The 15,167-nt window shown below is 37.3% G+C and overlaps 1 protein-coding gene across 5 annotated transcripts in view; it reads right to left on the reverse strand.

Annotated features, from left to right (window-relative positions):
* WDPCP (WD repeat containing planar cell polarity effector) overlaps nucleotides 1-15,167 on the reverse strand; it is a 518,809-nt gene that overhangs the window by 182,546 nt on the left and 321,096 nt on the right. The window lies entirely within an intron of this gene.

Here is a 15,167-nt window from a genome sequence, read left to right on the forward strand (position 1 = left end):
TGTAGAGAAATGATAGCTTAGGAAATAATGTTTCTCATTATATTTTACTTTGTTGTGTTTTGTTATGTAAGAGAAAAGTATGGGGATATGGAGAATATAGCAGGATAAGAGCAATTAATAAATCATATAATTATACTTTCATGTTTCTTAGGTAAAAGTTAAGAAGTCAAATGTTGCATTATTACAAAACTTTCATATTTGTGAGTTTGGAAAAAATACGTTCTCCTCTGTTGTAAATGAAAATAATAAATAGTTTCTAAGATTTTTTTTCTTGTTTTTTTTTTCAGTTTCTTTCAGAAACTGAAACTGCCGTGTCAGTTTCTGCTGTATGTACAGCAAAGTGAATCAGCCATATGTATACAAATATCCCCTTTTTTTCGGATAAGTATTTTTTTAAGATACTACTTTTCTATTCTTTTATCCTATCTTTCCTTGAGGTAAAACTGAGAATTATCTTTGTGAAAGTTTAATTTTAGGCTAAAATACATGAGAACTTCAGTTTAAATTAATTACCTCTGTAGACATTTTTAAATCCTGAGAGAAAAGCATGTCATGAACATACAATTTGCACAGGATTTTGGAATGAAAGTTCATCTTTATTTTGTCTAAATGTTGAGACTTACATATAACTGTCAGTCTTTCTGACTCAAGAAACAAGAACATAAATAACCAAGTTGTTCTCTGTTCTGTTTTATGTTGTGAAATAAAATGGTATAAAATATAATGATGCGCCACAACAAGAGAAGCCACCACAATGAGAAGCCTGCACACTACAACGAAGAGTAGCCCCTGCATGCCACTAGAGAAAAGCCTTCATGCAACAACGAAGACCCAACGCAGCCAAAAATAAACAAATAATCAATTTATTTTTAAAAAATATAGATTTCAAATAAAACGTGTCAGAAATGTAGAATATAAATTATTATGGACAGAGTACATACATTTATTAGTGAAATAGCTAATATAATTAAAATTCAAACACACAAGGCTTATTATTATTCCATATGAGCTGGTAGGTCCAGAACCTGAAACACTTCACAATTTCCATGCTGTGTTTGATTACTGTTATCCCATCTCCTCCCTGGCTCTACTTACTAGTATCTCCAGTATTTGCTTGAATCCCTTTCAACTATGGAAGATCAGAAGAAAATTGTGTTTATTTTTGTTCCAGGAAGCTGAATGATTCATTATATATACAGTGGAAATGGGATGTAATGAGGAAGAAGAGGATCAGCAAGTTGTACTACTCTTCCATACATTCACTGCCATCTTGCATTTGTTGCCACTCCAATGAAACTTTTCTAGCAGTAATAAATTATCCAGACTTAAAGATAAGTTCTTATCTTGTGTGCCCTTTTGGCCATATCTGACCCTACTAACTTCCCCTCCTTGAAACCCTCTCTTTCCTTGCATTTGGAGATTCATTCTTTGTTTTCTCAATTCTTAGAATTCATCTTCTTATTCTCCTTTTTAAGTTAATTTTTCTTTGCCTACTCCATGAAGTTTTCCCCAGTAACCTTACCCACTCCTATGGCATTGATAATTATATCAATGACCCATAAATCTCTAGAATCCATTTATTTCCTGAGCTCCAAACTCTTTATTTCCAGGAAACTCAAATTTAACATGTCTAATATATCCACTGATACATAAATTTGGCAACCATATATATGATTAATTGAAATTGGGAAATATGAAATTAAGGTGGACAGATCAGAAGGTACTCTTCATTCTAGGTGAGAAGTAATGATTAACATTATGATAAAATGAAAGAGTTGGCATTGGTGTCTGGCAGTATGTTCAACCAAAAATATCAAAGAGCACTCCCCAACTAGATTGCTTAAAAAATATATGTTAAAGTACAACACAGGACTCTAAAAAAAGGGAAACTTCCAAGGGTACCACACTCTCAGTAAAAAAAATAACCAACTAACCAAAGTCCCTTGATTGAAACTACAGTAAGGATCCCTGAGCAGAGAGCAAAAATGGGGGGAAAAAAGGCAGAACTACTCTGGGTCATCACCCTCAGTAGACTGAGCCCTGAACAAGTCTCAAGGTAAAGGGGCTAAGCCTGAGACTTTTGATTAAGACATGGGCTAAAATGACCCCAGGTTATTAGTGCCCCTAACTTTGGTAGAAAAAATAAAAAGAAAATTCATGTCTGGATTAAAGCACTTTTGATAGAAGCCATCAGGACTGCCATAAATTAAAATAAAACAAGTATGAGTTCACAATGAAAGATCACTGAATACAAAAGAAAACAAGCTACTGTGATGGAAAATTAGAAAATAAACAACAGATATACTTCTCCAGGGATTTCAGATCACTGAATTATTAAAGTTAGAATATAAAATAATTCAGCATAAGATTTAAAAATAATTATGGAACCATGAAAATAAGCATACAACAGGACATAATAAAAAAAATTACCAGGTAGATCTTTTAAGAAATAAAATAGAACTTTTGGAAATGAAAACCTGAACTGGAGTTAAATAATTTGTCACAAAGAGAGAATTAGTGAAGTAAAAGAGGCGTAAGTAAGGAATTATAGAAAATGTACAGAGAAATAAATATAAAGAGAGATTATCAATACAGAGAACATGGAAAAGTCTAACATGTCTAATCAGGTAATTAAGTTAAAGGCTGAGAATTTTCCAAAGCTGATAAATGATATGAATCAATAAACACAAGAGGGACAATATATATCAAGCAGGATAAATTGAAAAGAATCTATAATTATGGACATCTGTAATGGAATTGCAGAACTCCAAAAATAAAAAGATATTAACTGCCAGAGAGAAGACAGATCACCTACAAAGGAACTACTGATACAGACTGACACCAGACTTCTCAATGGCAACAATGGGATGTAGAGGACATTAGGGATATACTTTCAAATTATAGAGAGAAAATAAGCATTACTCTTTTTTTTTTTTTTTTTTTTTTTTTTTTGCGTTACGCGGGCCTCTCAATGCTGCGGCCTCTCCCGCCGCGGAGCACAGGCTCCGGACGCGCAGGCCCAGCGGCCATGGCTCACGGGCCCAGCCGCTCCGCGGCATGCGGGATCTTCCCGGACCGGGGCACGAACCCGCGTCCCCTGCATCGGCAGGCGGACTCCCAACCACTGCGCCACCAGGGAAGCCCAAGCATTACTCTTGTATAATATGACAGTGGAACTTTCTTTCAACAATTAGAGAAAAATAAAGACACTTTCAGATGTACAAAAACTGAAAGCATTCAACAGATCTTCAGTAAAGGGACTTCTAGGAAGCATAACTCAGGAAAAAGGAAAACGATCCCATAAGGAAGGTTTGAGAAGCAAGAAAGAATGGCTTCAAAAAAAAAGATTTGGTTAATATACAGTTAAATACACACAGACATACAGTCACACACACAAATGGTCTGATATTTTTAAGATCAGAAAATACTAATTACATATATCATGTAAATCAAGTGCTAAGGTCTTTGCTTTTTGTACTGTTGAAGATAATAATTGTTTGATTTTGGTAACTATGCATAGTCAGATTTCAAATAATAACCACTAAAAGATTGTATAAATTACTCGAATAGCAGTATAGGTAGAGTGGGGTTGAGGCTGAGTGAACTGAAAAAGAAAAAAATTCAAGAAGTATTAAAAAAAAAACAAGAACAGTGGATCTATGCTGGTGCCCTGGTGAAAACAACAACTGAGAGACAACAGGGCCAATTGCCTGCATACCCACAGTTAAGGTGCGACCAACAGCAGTGCCAAAAACCGTGTAATCTGAGAGCTCGCACAACAGGTGAAAGGTGACACAACAGAGCACACCCAGGTGAGCAGCTCCAGAGGAGGAATACTCAGTGGCTTCTCTCCCAGTGGGAGTGCTCCAATCCCACCTACCTCACATCACAGATCAGAACACAGGTAAGAAACGGCTCTGGGGGCCTCTACTCCAGCAACTAGGGAGCAGACCATGTCCCTGTCAAGGCAGTGACAACCACAGAGCATGTCTAATATGTCCACTGTCAATTTGGCAACCATATATATGATTAATTGAAATTGGAAAAAATGAAATTAAGGTGGACAGGTTAGGAGGTACTCTTCTTTCTAGGTGAGTAACGATTAACATTATGATAAAATGAAAGAATTGGCATTGGCATCTGGCAGTATGGAAACCAAAAATATCAAAGGGCGCTCCCACCTAGATTGCTTAGAAAATATATGTTAAAGGACAACACAGGACTCTAAAGAAAGGAAATTTCCAAGGGTACCACACTCTCAACCAAAAAATAACCAACTAACCAAAGTCCCTTGATTGAAACTAGAGTAAGAATCCCTGAGCAAAGAGCAAAAATGGGGGTAGAGGAGGCAGAACTACTCTGGACAGGAGTCAAAGAATGGGATGTAGAAGATAGTAGGGACATATCTTCAAATTATAAAGAGAGGATAAGCATTACTCTTGTATAGAATTTGAAAATGAAAAGATACATGTATATGTATAACTGAATCACTTTGCTGTACACCTGATCATAATATTGTTAGTCAGCGATACTCCAATATAAAATACAAAGTTAAAACAAAAAGGAAAATCCTAAAGATGCTACCAGAAAACTACTAGAGCTCATCAATTAATTTAGTACAGTCGCAGGATACAAGATTAATACACAGAAATCTCTTGCATTCCTATATGCTAACAACGAAAGATCAGAAAGATAAATTAAGGAGACAATCCCATTTACCATCACATCAAAAAGAATAAAATACTTAGTAATAAACCTACCTATGGAGGCAAAAGACCTGTATTCAGAAAACTACAAGGTGCTGATGAAAGAAATGAAAGATGACACAAACAGATGGAGAGATATACCATGTTCTTGGACTAGAAGAATCAATATTGTCAAAGTGACAATACTACCCAAGGCAATCTACAGATTCAATGCAATCCCTATCAAATTACCAATGGCATTTTTCACAGAACTAGAACAAAAACTCTTAAAATTTGTATGGCTACACAAAAGACCTGAATAGCCAAAGTAATCTTGGCTGCTTGACATCAGGATATCCTACAAAGCTACAGTCATCAGAACAGTATGATACTGGCACAAAAACAGAAATATAGATAAATGGAACAGGATAGAAAGCCCAGAGATAAACCCACAAACCTACAGTCAATTAACCTATGACAAAGGAGGCAAGACTACACAAGTGAAGAAAGACAGTCTTTTCAATAAATGGTGCTGGGAAAACTGGACAGCTACATGCAAAAGAATGAAATTAAAACATTCTCTATCACCATACACAAAAATAAACTCGAAATGGATCAAAGACCTAAATGTAAGGCCAGTCACTCTAACACTCTTAGAGGAAAACGTAGACAGAACATGCTTTGACATAAATCGCAGCAACATTCAATGTTTTTGAACCCACCTCCTAGAGCAACGAAAATAAAAACAAAACTGAACAAATGGGACCTAACTAAACTTAAAAGCTTTTGCACAGTGAAGGAAACCATCAACAAAACAAAAAGACAACCCAGAGAATGAGAGAAAATATTTGCAAACAAAGCGACCAACAAGGGATTAATCTACAAAATATACAAATAGCTCATGCAGCTCAATATAAAAAAAACAACCCAATCAAAAACTGGGCAGAAGATCTAAACAAACATTTCTCCAAAGAAGACATACAGATGGCAAAATGCGGATGAAAAGATGCTCAATGTCACAAATTATTAGAAAATTGTAAATCAAAACTATAATGAGGTATCACCTCATACTAGTCAGAATGGCCATCATCAAAAAATCTAAAAACAGTAAATGCAGCAGAAGGTGTGGAGAAAAGGGAACCTTCCTACCCTGCTGGTGGGAATGTAAATTGGTACAACCATTATGGAGAAAAGTATGGAAGTTCCTTAAAAAACTAAAAATGGAACTACCATATGACCCAGCAATCCCACTTCTGGGCATATATCCAGAGAAAACCATAATTTGAAAAGATACATGCACCCCAATGTTCACTGCAGCACTGTTTACAATAACTAAGACATGGAAGCAACTTTTAAGCCTATTGGCAGAGGAATGGATAAAGAAGGTGTGGTACATATATACAATAGAATATTACTCAACCATAAAAAGGAACAAAATAGGACTTCCCTGGTGGTGCAGTGGTTGAGAATCTGCCTGCCAATGCAGGGGACCTGGGTTCAATCCCTGGTCTGGAAAGATCCCACATGCCACGGGGCAGCTAAGCCTGTGCACCACAACTACTGAGCCTGCACTCTAGAGCCCATGAGCCACAACTACTGAGCCCACATGCTGCAACTACTGAAGCCCGTGTGCCTAGAGCCCGTGCTCTGCAACAAGAGAAGCCACCGTAATGATAAGCCTGTGCACCGCAACGAAGAGTAGCCCCCCACTCGCCGCAACTAGAGAAAGCCTGCGCGCAGCAACGAAGACCCAATGCAGCCAAATAAATAAATAAATAAATAGAACAAAATAATGCAGTTTGCAGCAACATGGATGGACCTACAGATTATCATACTGAGTGAAGTAAGTCAAAGACAAATATCATACAATATGACTTATATGTGGAATCTAAAAGAAAATTGTACAAATGAACTTATTTAGAAAACAGAAATAGATTCACAGATATAGAAAACAAACTTATGATTACCAGGGGTGAAAGGGGGGCAGGGATAAATTGGGAGATTGAGAATGACATATACATAATACTATATATAAAATAGATTACCAATAAGGACCCTACTATAGAGCACAGGGAACCCTACTCAATACTCTCTAGTGTCCTATATGGGAAAAGAATATAAAAAAGAGTGGAAATATTTATAACTGATTCACTTTAGTGTACACCTGAAACTAACACAACATTGTAAATCAACTATACCCCAATAAAATTTTTTTTCCAATAAAAATTTAAACAAATAAAAATAAAAAACAGGAAAGGAATAAAAGGAAGCACAGGAAAATAGCACAAAGGAAGACAGAAACAGTTCAATATAAAAATAATCATATACATGGACTTAAACTCACCAGTTTAAAGACAGAGTGTCAAACTGGAAAAGTAAAATCTGGTTTTATATTATTTATAAAAGCCACATCTAAATCATACAGACAAACAAGGTTAAAAGTAAAAGGATAGAAGAAAATAGAAGACAATTATTGATAAGAATGTAAAGTAATGCAGCCACTTTGGGAAAAAGTTTGGCAGTTTCTGAAAATATTACACATAAATTTGACATACAATTACACTCAATTTCATGGCAATTCCTAGGTATCTACCCAAGAGAAATGAAACATACCCCAGAGAGACTTACACTCATGTATACATAGTGATATTATTCATAATGGCTTAAAAGTAGAAACAATCCTAAATGTCAATCAACTGATGAATGAACGAATTAAAATACGGTATATCCAAACAATGAAGCAGGTTTCAGCAGTAAAAAGGAATGAAGCACTGATACATACTACAAAATAGATGAACTAAAAAATATTACGTTAACAGTTAAAGAAGCAATATTGTATGAGTCTATCTATGTGAAATGTCCAAAAAGGATAAATCTATAGAGACAGAAAGTAGATTTGTGGTTGGCTAGGGTTGGGAAAAGGGAGTGACTACAAATGGGCATGAGGGATCTTCTTGGGATAAAGGAAATGTTTAAAATTAGATCAAGATAATGGTTTATAAATCTGAAAATTTACTAAAAATCATTGAATTGTAGAATTAAGTGAATAAATTCTATGGCAGTTAAATTAAACCTCAATAAAATTTTCTTGTTAAATTGCTAAGGTAGCTATATAATCAGATAAATGGTTTTTAGAAAAAAATTATTAGAGATAGAAAGAGTAAGAACAAAATAATAAAGGTTTCATGTCTCCAGGAAGATACAAAAATTCTAGACTGGATGCATTTAATAAAATAGGCTAAAACTATATAGATCAAATCTCTGATAGAATTAAAATAAATAATGAGCCCACCAATAAAGGGGAAAGTTCAAAGTTATATCTGAATTTTTGCTAGGCCAAGCAGTAAAAAAATTCGTAAAGAAATAGAAGTCTTAAACAACATAATTACACAGCTGGATTTACTGGATACATAGAACTTGTCACTCATAAATTAGTGGATACACATCCTCCTCAAACACACATGGAATCCTTACAAAATTATGTTAGTAAATAAAAAAGCATGTCTCAATAAATTTTAAGGAATAATATATATAATGAATCTGTCAACAACGCAGTTTTTGATAGAAAGATAAGCAATAAATCCATATGCATTTAGAAACTAAAATGTCATTAGTCAAAGAAAAATTATAATAGAAATTTAAAAATACTTAGAAGTAATTGAAAAACTTGAGCAAATGAGACACTTGAAGGGAAATTCGTAGCCTTAAGTGTTTGTATTAAGAAAAGAAGAAAGGTTAAAAATTGATGAGCTAAATATCCCATTTAATAATTTAGACAAAAATAGAATAATCTCAAAAAGACAGTGGAATAAATGTCTGAGGTACGCAAAGGAAATAAGACTGTCACCCAGATTCTATATTCAGCAAAAAAGTATCTTTCAAGAATGAAGGTGACATAAAGACATTTTCAAGGAAAAAACACCTCTAAGATATGTATCTCCAGTAGAACTGCAGTATAAGAAGGGCGAAAGGAAGTTCTTTAGGCTAAAATAAATGATATCAGATGGAAACTTCAGTTCTTCAATAAATAATGCAAAGTACTACAAGTGATCAATGTAAAGAAGATCATTTCCTTTATTTAACATACATATGTCTGTTTTAAGCAAAAATTATAAAATTGTTTTGTGGGGGTTATAACATATGTAGGTAATATATGTGGCAACTATAGCATAAAGCAGGAGTTCCCAACCTTTCTGTCACCAGGGACCAGTTTCATGGAAGACAATTTTTTCCATGGACCGGGTTGCTGGGGGGATGGTTTTGGGAGGATGCAAGCACATTACATTTATTGTGCATTTTATTTCTATTATTATTACATTGTAATATATAGTGAAATAATTATATAACTTACCATAATGCAGAATCAGTGGGAGCCCTGAGCTTATTTTCCTGCAACTTGATGGTCCCATCTAGGGGTGATGGGAGACAGTGACACCTGAAGTGTATTGCTTATGTCCAGTCTACTCCGTAAGATGCAGCTTAATTGTCACTTGCCACTCACTGATAGGGTTTTTTTTTTTTTTTTTTTTTTTTTTGCGGTACGCGGGCCTCTCACCGCTGCGGCCTCTCCCGCTGCGGAGCAACAGGCTCCGGACGCGCAGGCTCAGCGGCCATGGCCCACGGGCCCAGCCGCTCCGCGGCATGCGGGATCCTCCCACACCGGGGCACGAACCCGTGTCCCCTGCATCGGCAGGCAGACTCCCAACCACTGCGCCACCAGGGAAGCCCAACTGATAGGGTTTTGACATGAGTGTGCAAGCAGCTGATTTATTATGGTCTCTGTGCAGTCAAACCTCTCTGCTAATGATAATCTATATTTGCAGCCACTCCCCAGCACTAGCATCACGGCCTCAGCTCTACCTCAGATCATCAGGCATTAGATTCTCATAAGGAGCGTACAACATAGATCCCTCACATGTGCAGTTCACAGTAGGGTTCGCACTCCTATGATAATCTAATGCCACCACTGATCTGCGGAGCTCAGGTGGTAATGCGAGTGATGGGGAGCGGCTGTAAATACAAATGAAGCTTCGCTCGCTCACCCGCTGTTCACTTCCTGCTGTGTGGCCTGGTTCCTAACAGGCCACAGACTGGTAGTGGTCCATGGTCCAGGGACTGGGGACCCCTGGCATAAAGGATGAAGTGAGGTGGGTAAATGAACCAATTGACATGTAAGATTTCTACATTTTACATGAAATAGTACTATATTAACTCTAAGTAGACTGTGGAACATTATGGATATTTAATGTAACCCTTAGAGCAGCTAAAAAGTATAATGTAAAGAGCTATAGCTAAAAAAGCAAACAGATAAAACAAAATTCTGAAAAATATTCAAATAATCAAAAAGAAGAAAAGAAGGAACAGAGGAACAAATGTTAGAAGAGATAAACAGAAAACAAAAAAAATGGTAGATTGACTTTCAACCATATCAATAATTACATAAATATTAACGGGCTGAACACGCCAATAAAAAGACAAAGATTGTTAGAACGGATTAAAAAAAGCAAAACTCAACTATATGCGGTTTATAAGAAATACACTGTAAATATACAGACACAGTGTGAAAGTAAATGGATGGAAAACAGCATAAGAATGCTAGAATGGCTAAAATTATCAGATAAAATAGACTTCAAAACAAACAGTACTGTCAAAGACAAGGAGGTATAACGGGAACACACAACAATCATAGTGTCTCCAGGGTGAGCTGCAGTTGCCTCCCGCCTCTCCAGGATAATCTCCAAGATCAGCAGGTAGGTCTGACCCAGGCTCCTAGCAGATTACTGCTTCTGTCTTGGGTCCTGGAGCATGTGAGATTTTGTGTGTGCCCTTTAAGAGTGAAGTCTCTACTTCCCCCAGCCCTCTAGGACACCCAAAAGTAAGCCCTTCTCGCCTTCAAAGCCAAATGCTCTGGGGTCTCATCTTCCCAGTACAGGACCCTTGGGCTGGGAAGCCTGATACAGGGCTTGGACTTCTCACTCCTTTGGAGAACCTCTGCAGTTGTAATTATTCTCCTTTTTGTGGGTTATCCACCCACGGGTGTGGGACTTGACTATAGCATGACTCCACCCCTACTACCTTTCTTATTGTGGCTCCTTTATATCTTTAGTCGTATTAGATCTTTTCTGATAGGTTCTGGTCTTTTTCATCAATGGTTGTTCTGCAAACAGGTGTGACTTGGTTTGCTTGTAAGAGGAGATGAGCCCAGGTTTTTGGTTTTTTTTAAAGGAACATTCATCTATCTATTTATCTATCTATCTGTCTATCTATTTATGGGTGTTGGGTCTTTGTTGCTGCCCACAGGCTTTCTCTAGTTGCGGCAAGTGGGGGCTACTCTGCGGTGCTCGGGCTTCTCATTGCGGTGGCTTCTCACTGTGGAGCACGGGCTCTAGGTGCATGGGCTCAATAGTTGTGGCATGTGGGCTCAGTAATTGTGGCTTGTGGGCTCTAGAGCATAGGCTCAGTAGTTGTGGCGCATGGGCTTAGTTGCTCCGTGGCATCTTCCTGGACCAGGGCTCCGAACCTGTGTCCCCTGCATTGGCAGGCAGATTCTTAACCACTGCACCACCAGGGAAGTCCCAAGCCCAGGGTTTTTCTACTCTGCCATCTTAGCTGATCTCCCATGGACCGTACTGTTTAATTTCCATATGTTTGAGAATTTTCAGTTTTCCTTCCATTACTGATTTCTAGCATAATTTTACTATGGTAAAAAAAAGTATGCTTTGTGTGATTTCTATCTTTTTAAATTCATTAAGACTTGTTTTATGTTCTAATAGTGGTCTATGCTGGTGAATCTTCCATGCTCACTTTAGAAGAATGTTATTCTGCTGCTGCGTGTAGAGTCCTCTATATGTGTCTGTTAGATCTAGTCAGTGTATACTGTTGTTCAAGCCCTGTATTTCCCTATTGATCTTCTATGTAGATGTGTTATCCACTATTGAAACGGGTGATGAAGTTTCCAACTATCATTGTACAGCTTTCTACTCCCTTCCATTCCATCACTGTTTGCTTCATATGTTTCGGATCTCTGTTATTTTGGGGCACAGATGTTTTATTATATCTTCTTGATGCATTGTCCCTTTAAGGATAATGTTGTTCTTTACCTCTTCTAAAACTTTTTTACTGATGTCTATTTTGTCTGATGTTAGTAAAGCCACCCTATCTTGCTTTTGCTTGGAGTATACCTTTCATTTTCAACCTATTTGTGTCTTTGAGTCTACAGTGAGCCCCTTCTAGACAACATACAGTTGGATCACATTTTTTTCCACTCTTTCAATCTCTGTACTTTAATTGATGGTATTAATCCATTTTCATTTAGTGTGATTACTGATAAAGAAGCTCTCAGTTCTGCCATTTTACTATTTATTTTCTACATCTATCATTTTGTCCTGTAATTCTTGCAATACTGCCTTCTTTTCCATATGATTTATTTTTTTCTAATGTACCATTTTGATCCTTCTCTCTTCCTTTTACTTTAGTTATTTCATTAGTGATTACCCTAAGGATTACAATATCTTAAATTTATAACAATCTAGGTTTAAATTATACCAGCTTAACTTTAATAGCATACAAAACTTTACTTCTATATAGCTCTATCCTCTCCTTTATGTTATTATTGTCACAAAGTTATCTGTTTAAATACTGTGTGCCCATTAACAGAATTACAATTTTTGTTGCACTCACTGTTTTTAAAATCAGATGGGGAAAAAAGAAGAGTTACAAACCAAAAATATAATAATACTGGCTGTTATATTTACTTACATAGTTTTCTTTCCTTGTATTGTTTACTTCTTTGTACTGCTTTGAAATACAGTCCTTTCATTTCAGACTGAAGGACCCTTTTTAGTATTTCTTATAAGGCAGATCAACTAGCAGTAAACTTCCTCAGCTTTTATCTGGGAATATCTTAATTTTCCTTCATTTTTAAAGGATAGTTTCGACAGGTGTGTAGAATTCTTGATTGATTTTTTTTTCTTTATATACTTCAAATGTGATCCTGCTACCTTCTGCCTTCCATGGTTTCTAATGAAAAAATTAGCTGTTAATCTTATTGAGGATCTCTTCTACAAAACCAGTTGCTTTTTGCTTGCTGCTTTCAAGATTCTGTCTTTGGTTTTTGACATTTTGAATGATGTGGATTTCTTTGGGTTGATTCTACTTGAATTTCATCGTGTTTCTTGGATATGTAGATTCCTGCAGTTAGTCTAAATTTTCTTCTCCTTCTAAGACTCCCATAATGCATACGCTTGATGGCATCCCACATGTCCCTCAGGTTCTGTTCATTTTTTTTTCTTCTTTTTCCTCTCATGTGATAATTTTTTTTTTTTTTTTTTTTTTTTTTTTTGTGGTACACGGGCCTCTCACTGTTGTGGTCTCTCCCGTTGTGGAGCACAGGCTCCAGACGTGCAGGCTCCGGACGCACAGGCTCAGCGGCCGTGGCTCACGGGCCCAGCTGCTCCGTGGCATGTGGGCTCCTCCCGGACGGGGGCACGAACCCGTGTCCCCTGCATCAGCAGGCAGACTCTCAACCACTGTGCCACCAGGGAAACCCCTCATGTGGTAATTTTAATTGTCCTATTTTAACATTCACTGATTCTTTCTTCTGCCTCCTCAAATCTGCTGTTGAGCCCATCTGGTGAATTTTCCTTTTCAGCTCCAAATTTTCTATTTGGTTCCTTTTAATTATTTCAATCTCTTTACTGACATTCTCTATCTGGTAAGAAATCATTCTGATCTTCTTTACATCATTGTCTATCATTTCCTTTACATCTCTAAGCTTATGTAAGACAGCTGATTTAAAGTCTTAGTCTAAATAGAAAGGCAGACATAGAGAACAGACGTGTGGGCACAGCGGGGGGGAGGGGAGGGTGGGATGAATTGCGAGATTAGATTTGACATAAATACACTATCATGTGTAAAACAGATAGCTAGTGGGAACCTGCTGTATAGCACAGGGAGCTCAGCTCAGTGCTCTGTGAAGACCTAGAAGTGGGATGATGGGGGAGAGAGGTACATGAGGGAGGGGATATATGTATACATGTAGCTAATTCACTGTACAGGAGAAACTAATACAACATTGTAAAGCAATTATACTCCAATTAAAAAAAATAAAGTTTTAATCTAGTAAATCCCAATGTCTGTGCTTCCCCAGGGATGCTATTTTTTTTTCCTTGTGAATGGGCCATACTTTCCTGTTTCTTTGTATGCCTTTTAAGTTTTGCTGGAAGTAAGATATTTTGAATATAATAATGTGATAACTCTGGAAATCAGATTCTTCCAGGTTTTACTGTTGTTGCTTTTGAGGCCAGTCATCTATTTGTTTAGTGACATTCTCAAACTATTTTTGCAAAGCCTATATTCCTTGTCATGTGTGATCACTGAAATCTCTGTTTCATTATCTCAGCTATCAGCCAGGTATTTTTAACATCCTGACAGACTGATGTGACAGATTTTTAAAAAAATTCTAAAGCAACAAACAATTCTCTCAGTCTTTGTAGATTGCCTCTGAGCTAAGGCATGGTTTTCACTACTTAGCCAGGCTACCTATGTACAATTCAGCCTCAGAATTCAACTCTTGCTGTGCATAGCCCAAAGGTCCTCCAGAGTTTTAAGTCTGGGGTTCTCTCAGGTCTTTTATGAGCATGCATCTTATTGTGGGCATGTGTGTTGTACCCTGATTCCCTAGTATATGAGGCAGTCCTTCAAGAACTTTATTCCCCCCAAAATCTTCACCTTAGCCTTCTCTTTCTCAGGTCTTTCCATCTGTCTGCTGCTTCCCCCACTCTCCACACCTTGCCTGAGAGACAGCTATGCATATTATGTATTGAAGTGCTTTTGACATACACAAATGCTTTTGCAAAGATGCTGTTCCAGCCTGAGGGAGGTGAAACAAAGCCAAGCTTCTGCACTGGTCCCTCTGGAAACCACAAGTCTGGTCAAAATTTGTGACCAGTTTTGGAGAAAAAGATCCATTGTTGCCCTCTGGCACCAGCTAGCTGACACCAGAAATGCTGGCCACTGTCACACTGGGGAATGGGGGATGGCAGACAGGTAAACAAAAATGCAACAATGCTTTCTTACCAAAAAGTTAGCAGTCTCTGTCTTTAGTAAGCACTCCCCTGATTATTACAAGTTTTAAAAATTAGATTCTAGAGTTTTAAAAAAGTTAATTTTGTCAGTCTTTGTTTGCCTAATGTTTGCTTCACTGAGGGACTGATTCTTGGAGCTCCCTACTCTGCTGTTTTCATGATGTCTCTCCCACTTCTATTTATAGACCCCAATGTGGCATTCATAAGAATATCGCTCTGAGATCTCCTACTAAAGGGAGTGTAACTGACAGCCCCAGCTGTTCCATTTTGAAATGTGTCATTGTATTTTTGTGTTAAGGCTACACTTTCCACAAGCTGCTCCTAGAAAATAAATGAGGGCAGTAAGGGATACTGAGGCAGTCCTGTTCCTGACTGACATCGGATTCTTCGAGTGGCA

The sequence above is a fragment of the Phocoena sinus genome, chromosome 13 (genome assembly GCF_008692025.1).
Source record: "Phocoena sinus isolate mPhoSin1 chromosome 13, mPhoSin1.pri, whole genome shotgun sequence".
In the NCBI taxonomy this organism is placed as follows: domain Eukaryota; kingdom Metazoa; phylum Chordata; class Mammalia; order Artiodactyla; family Phocoenidae; genus Phocoena; species Phocoena sinus.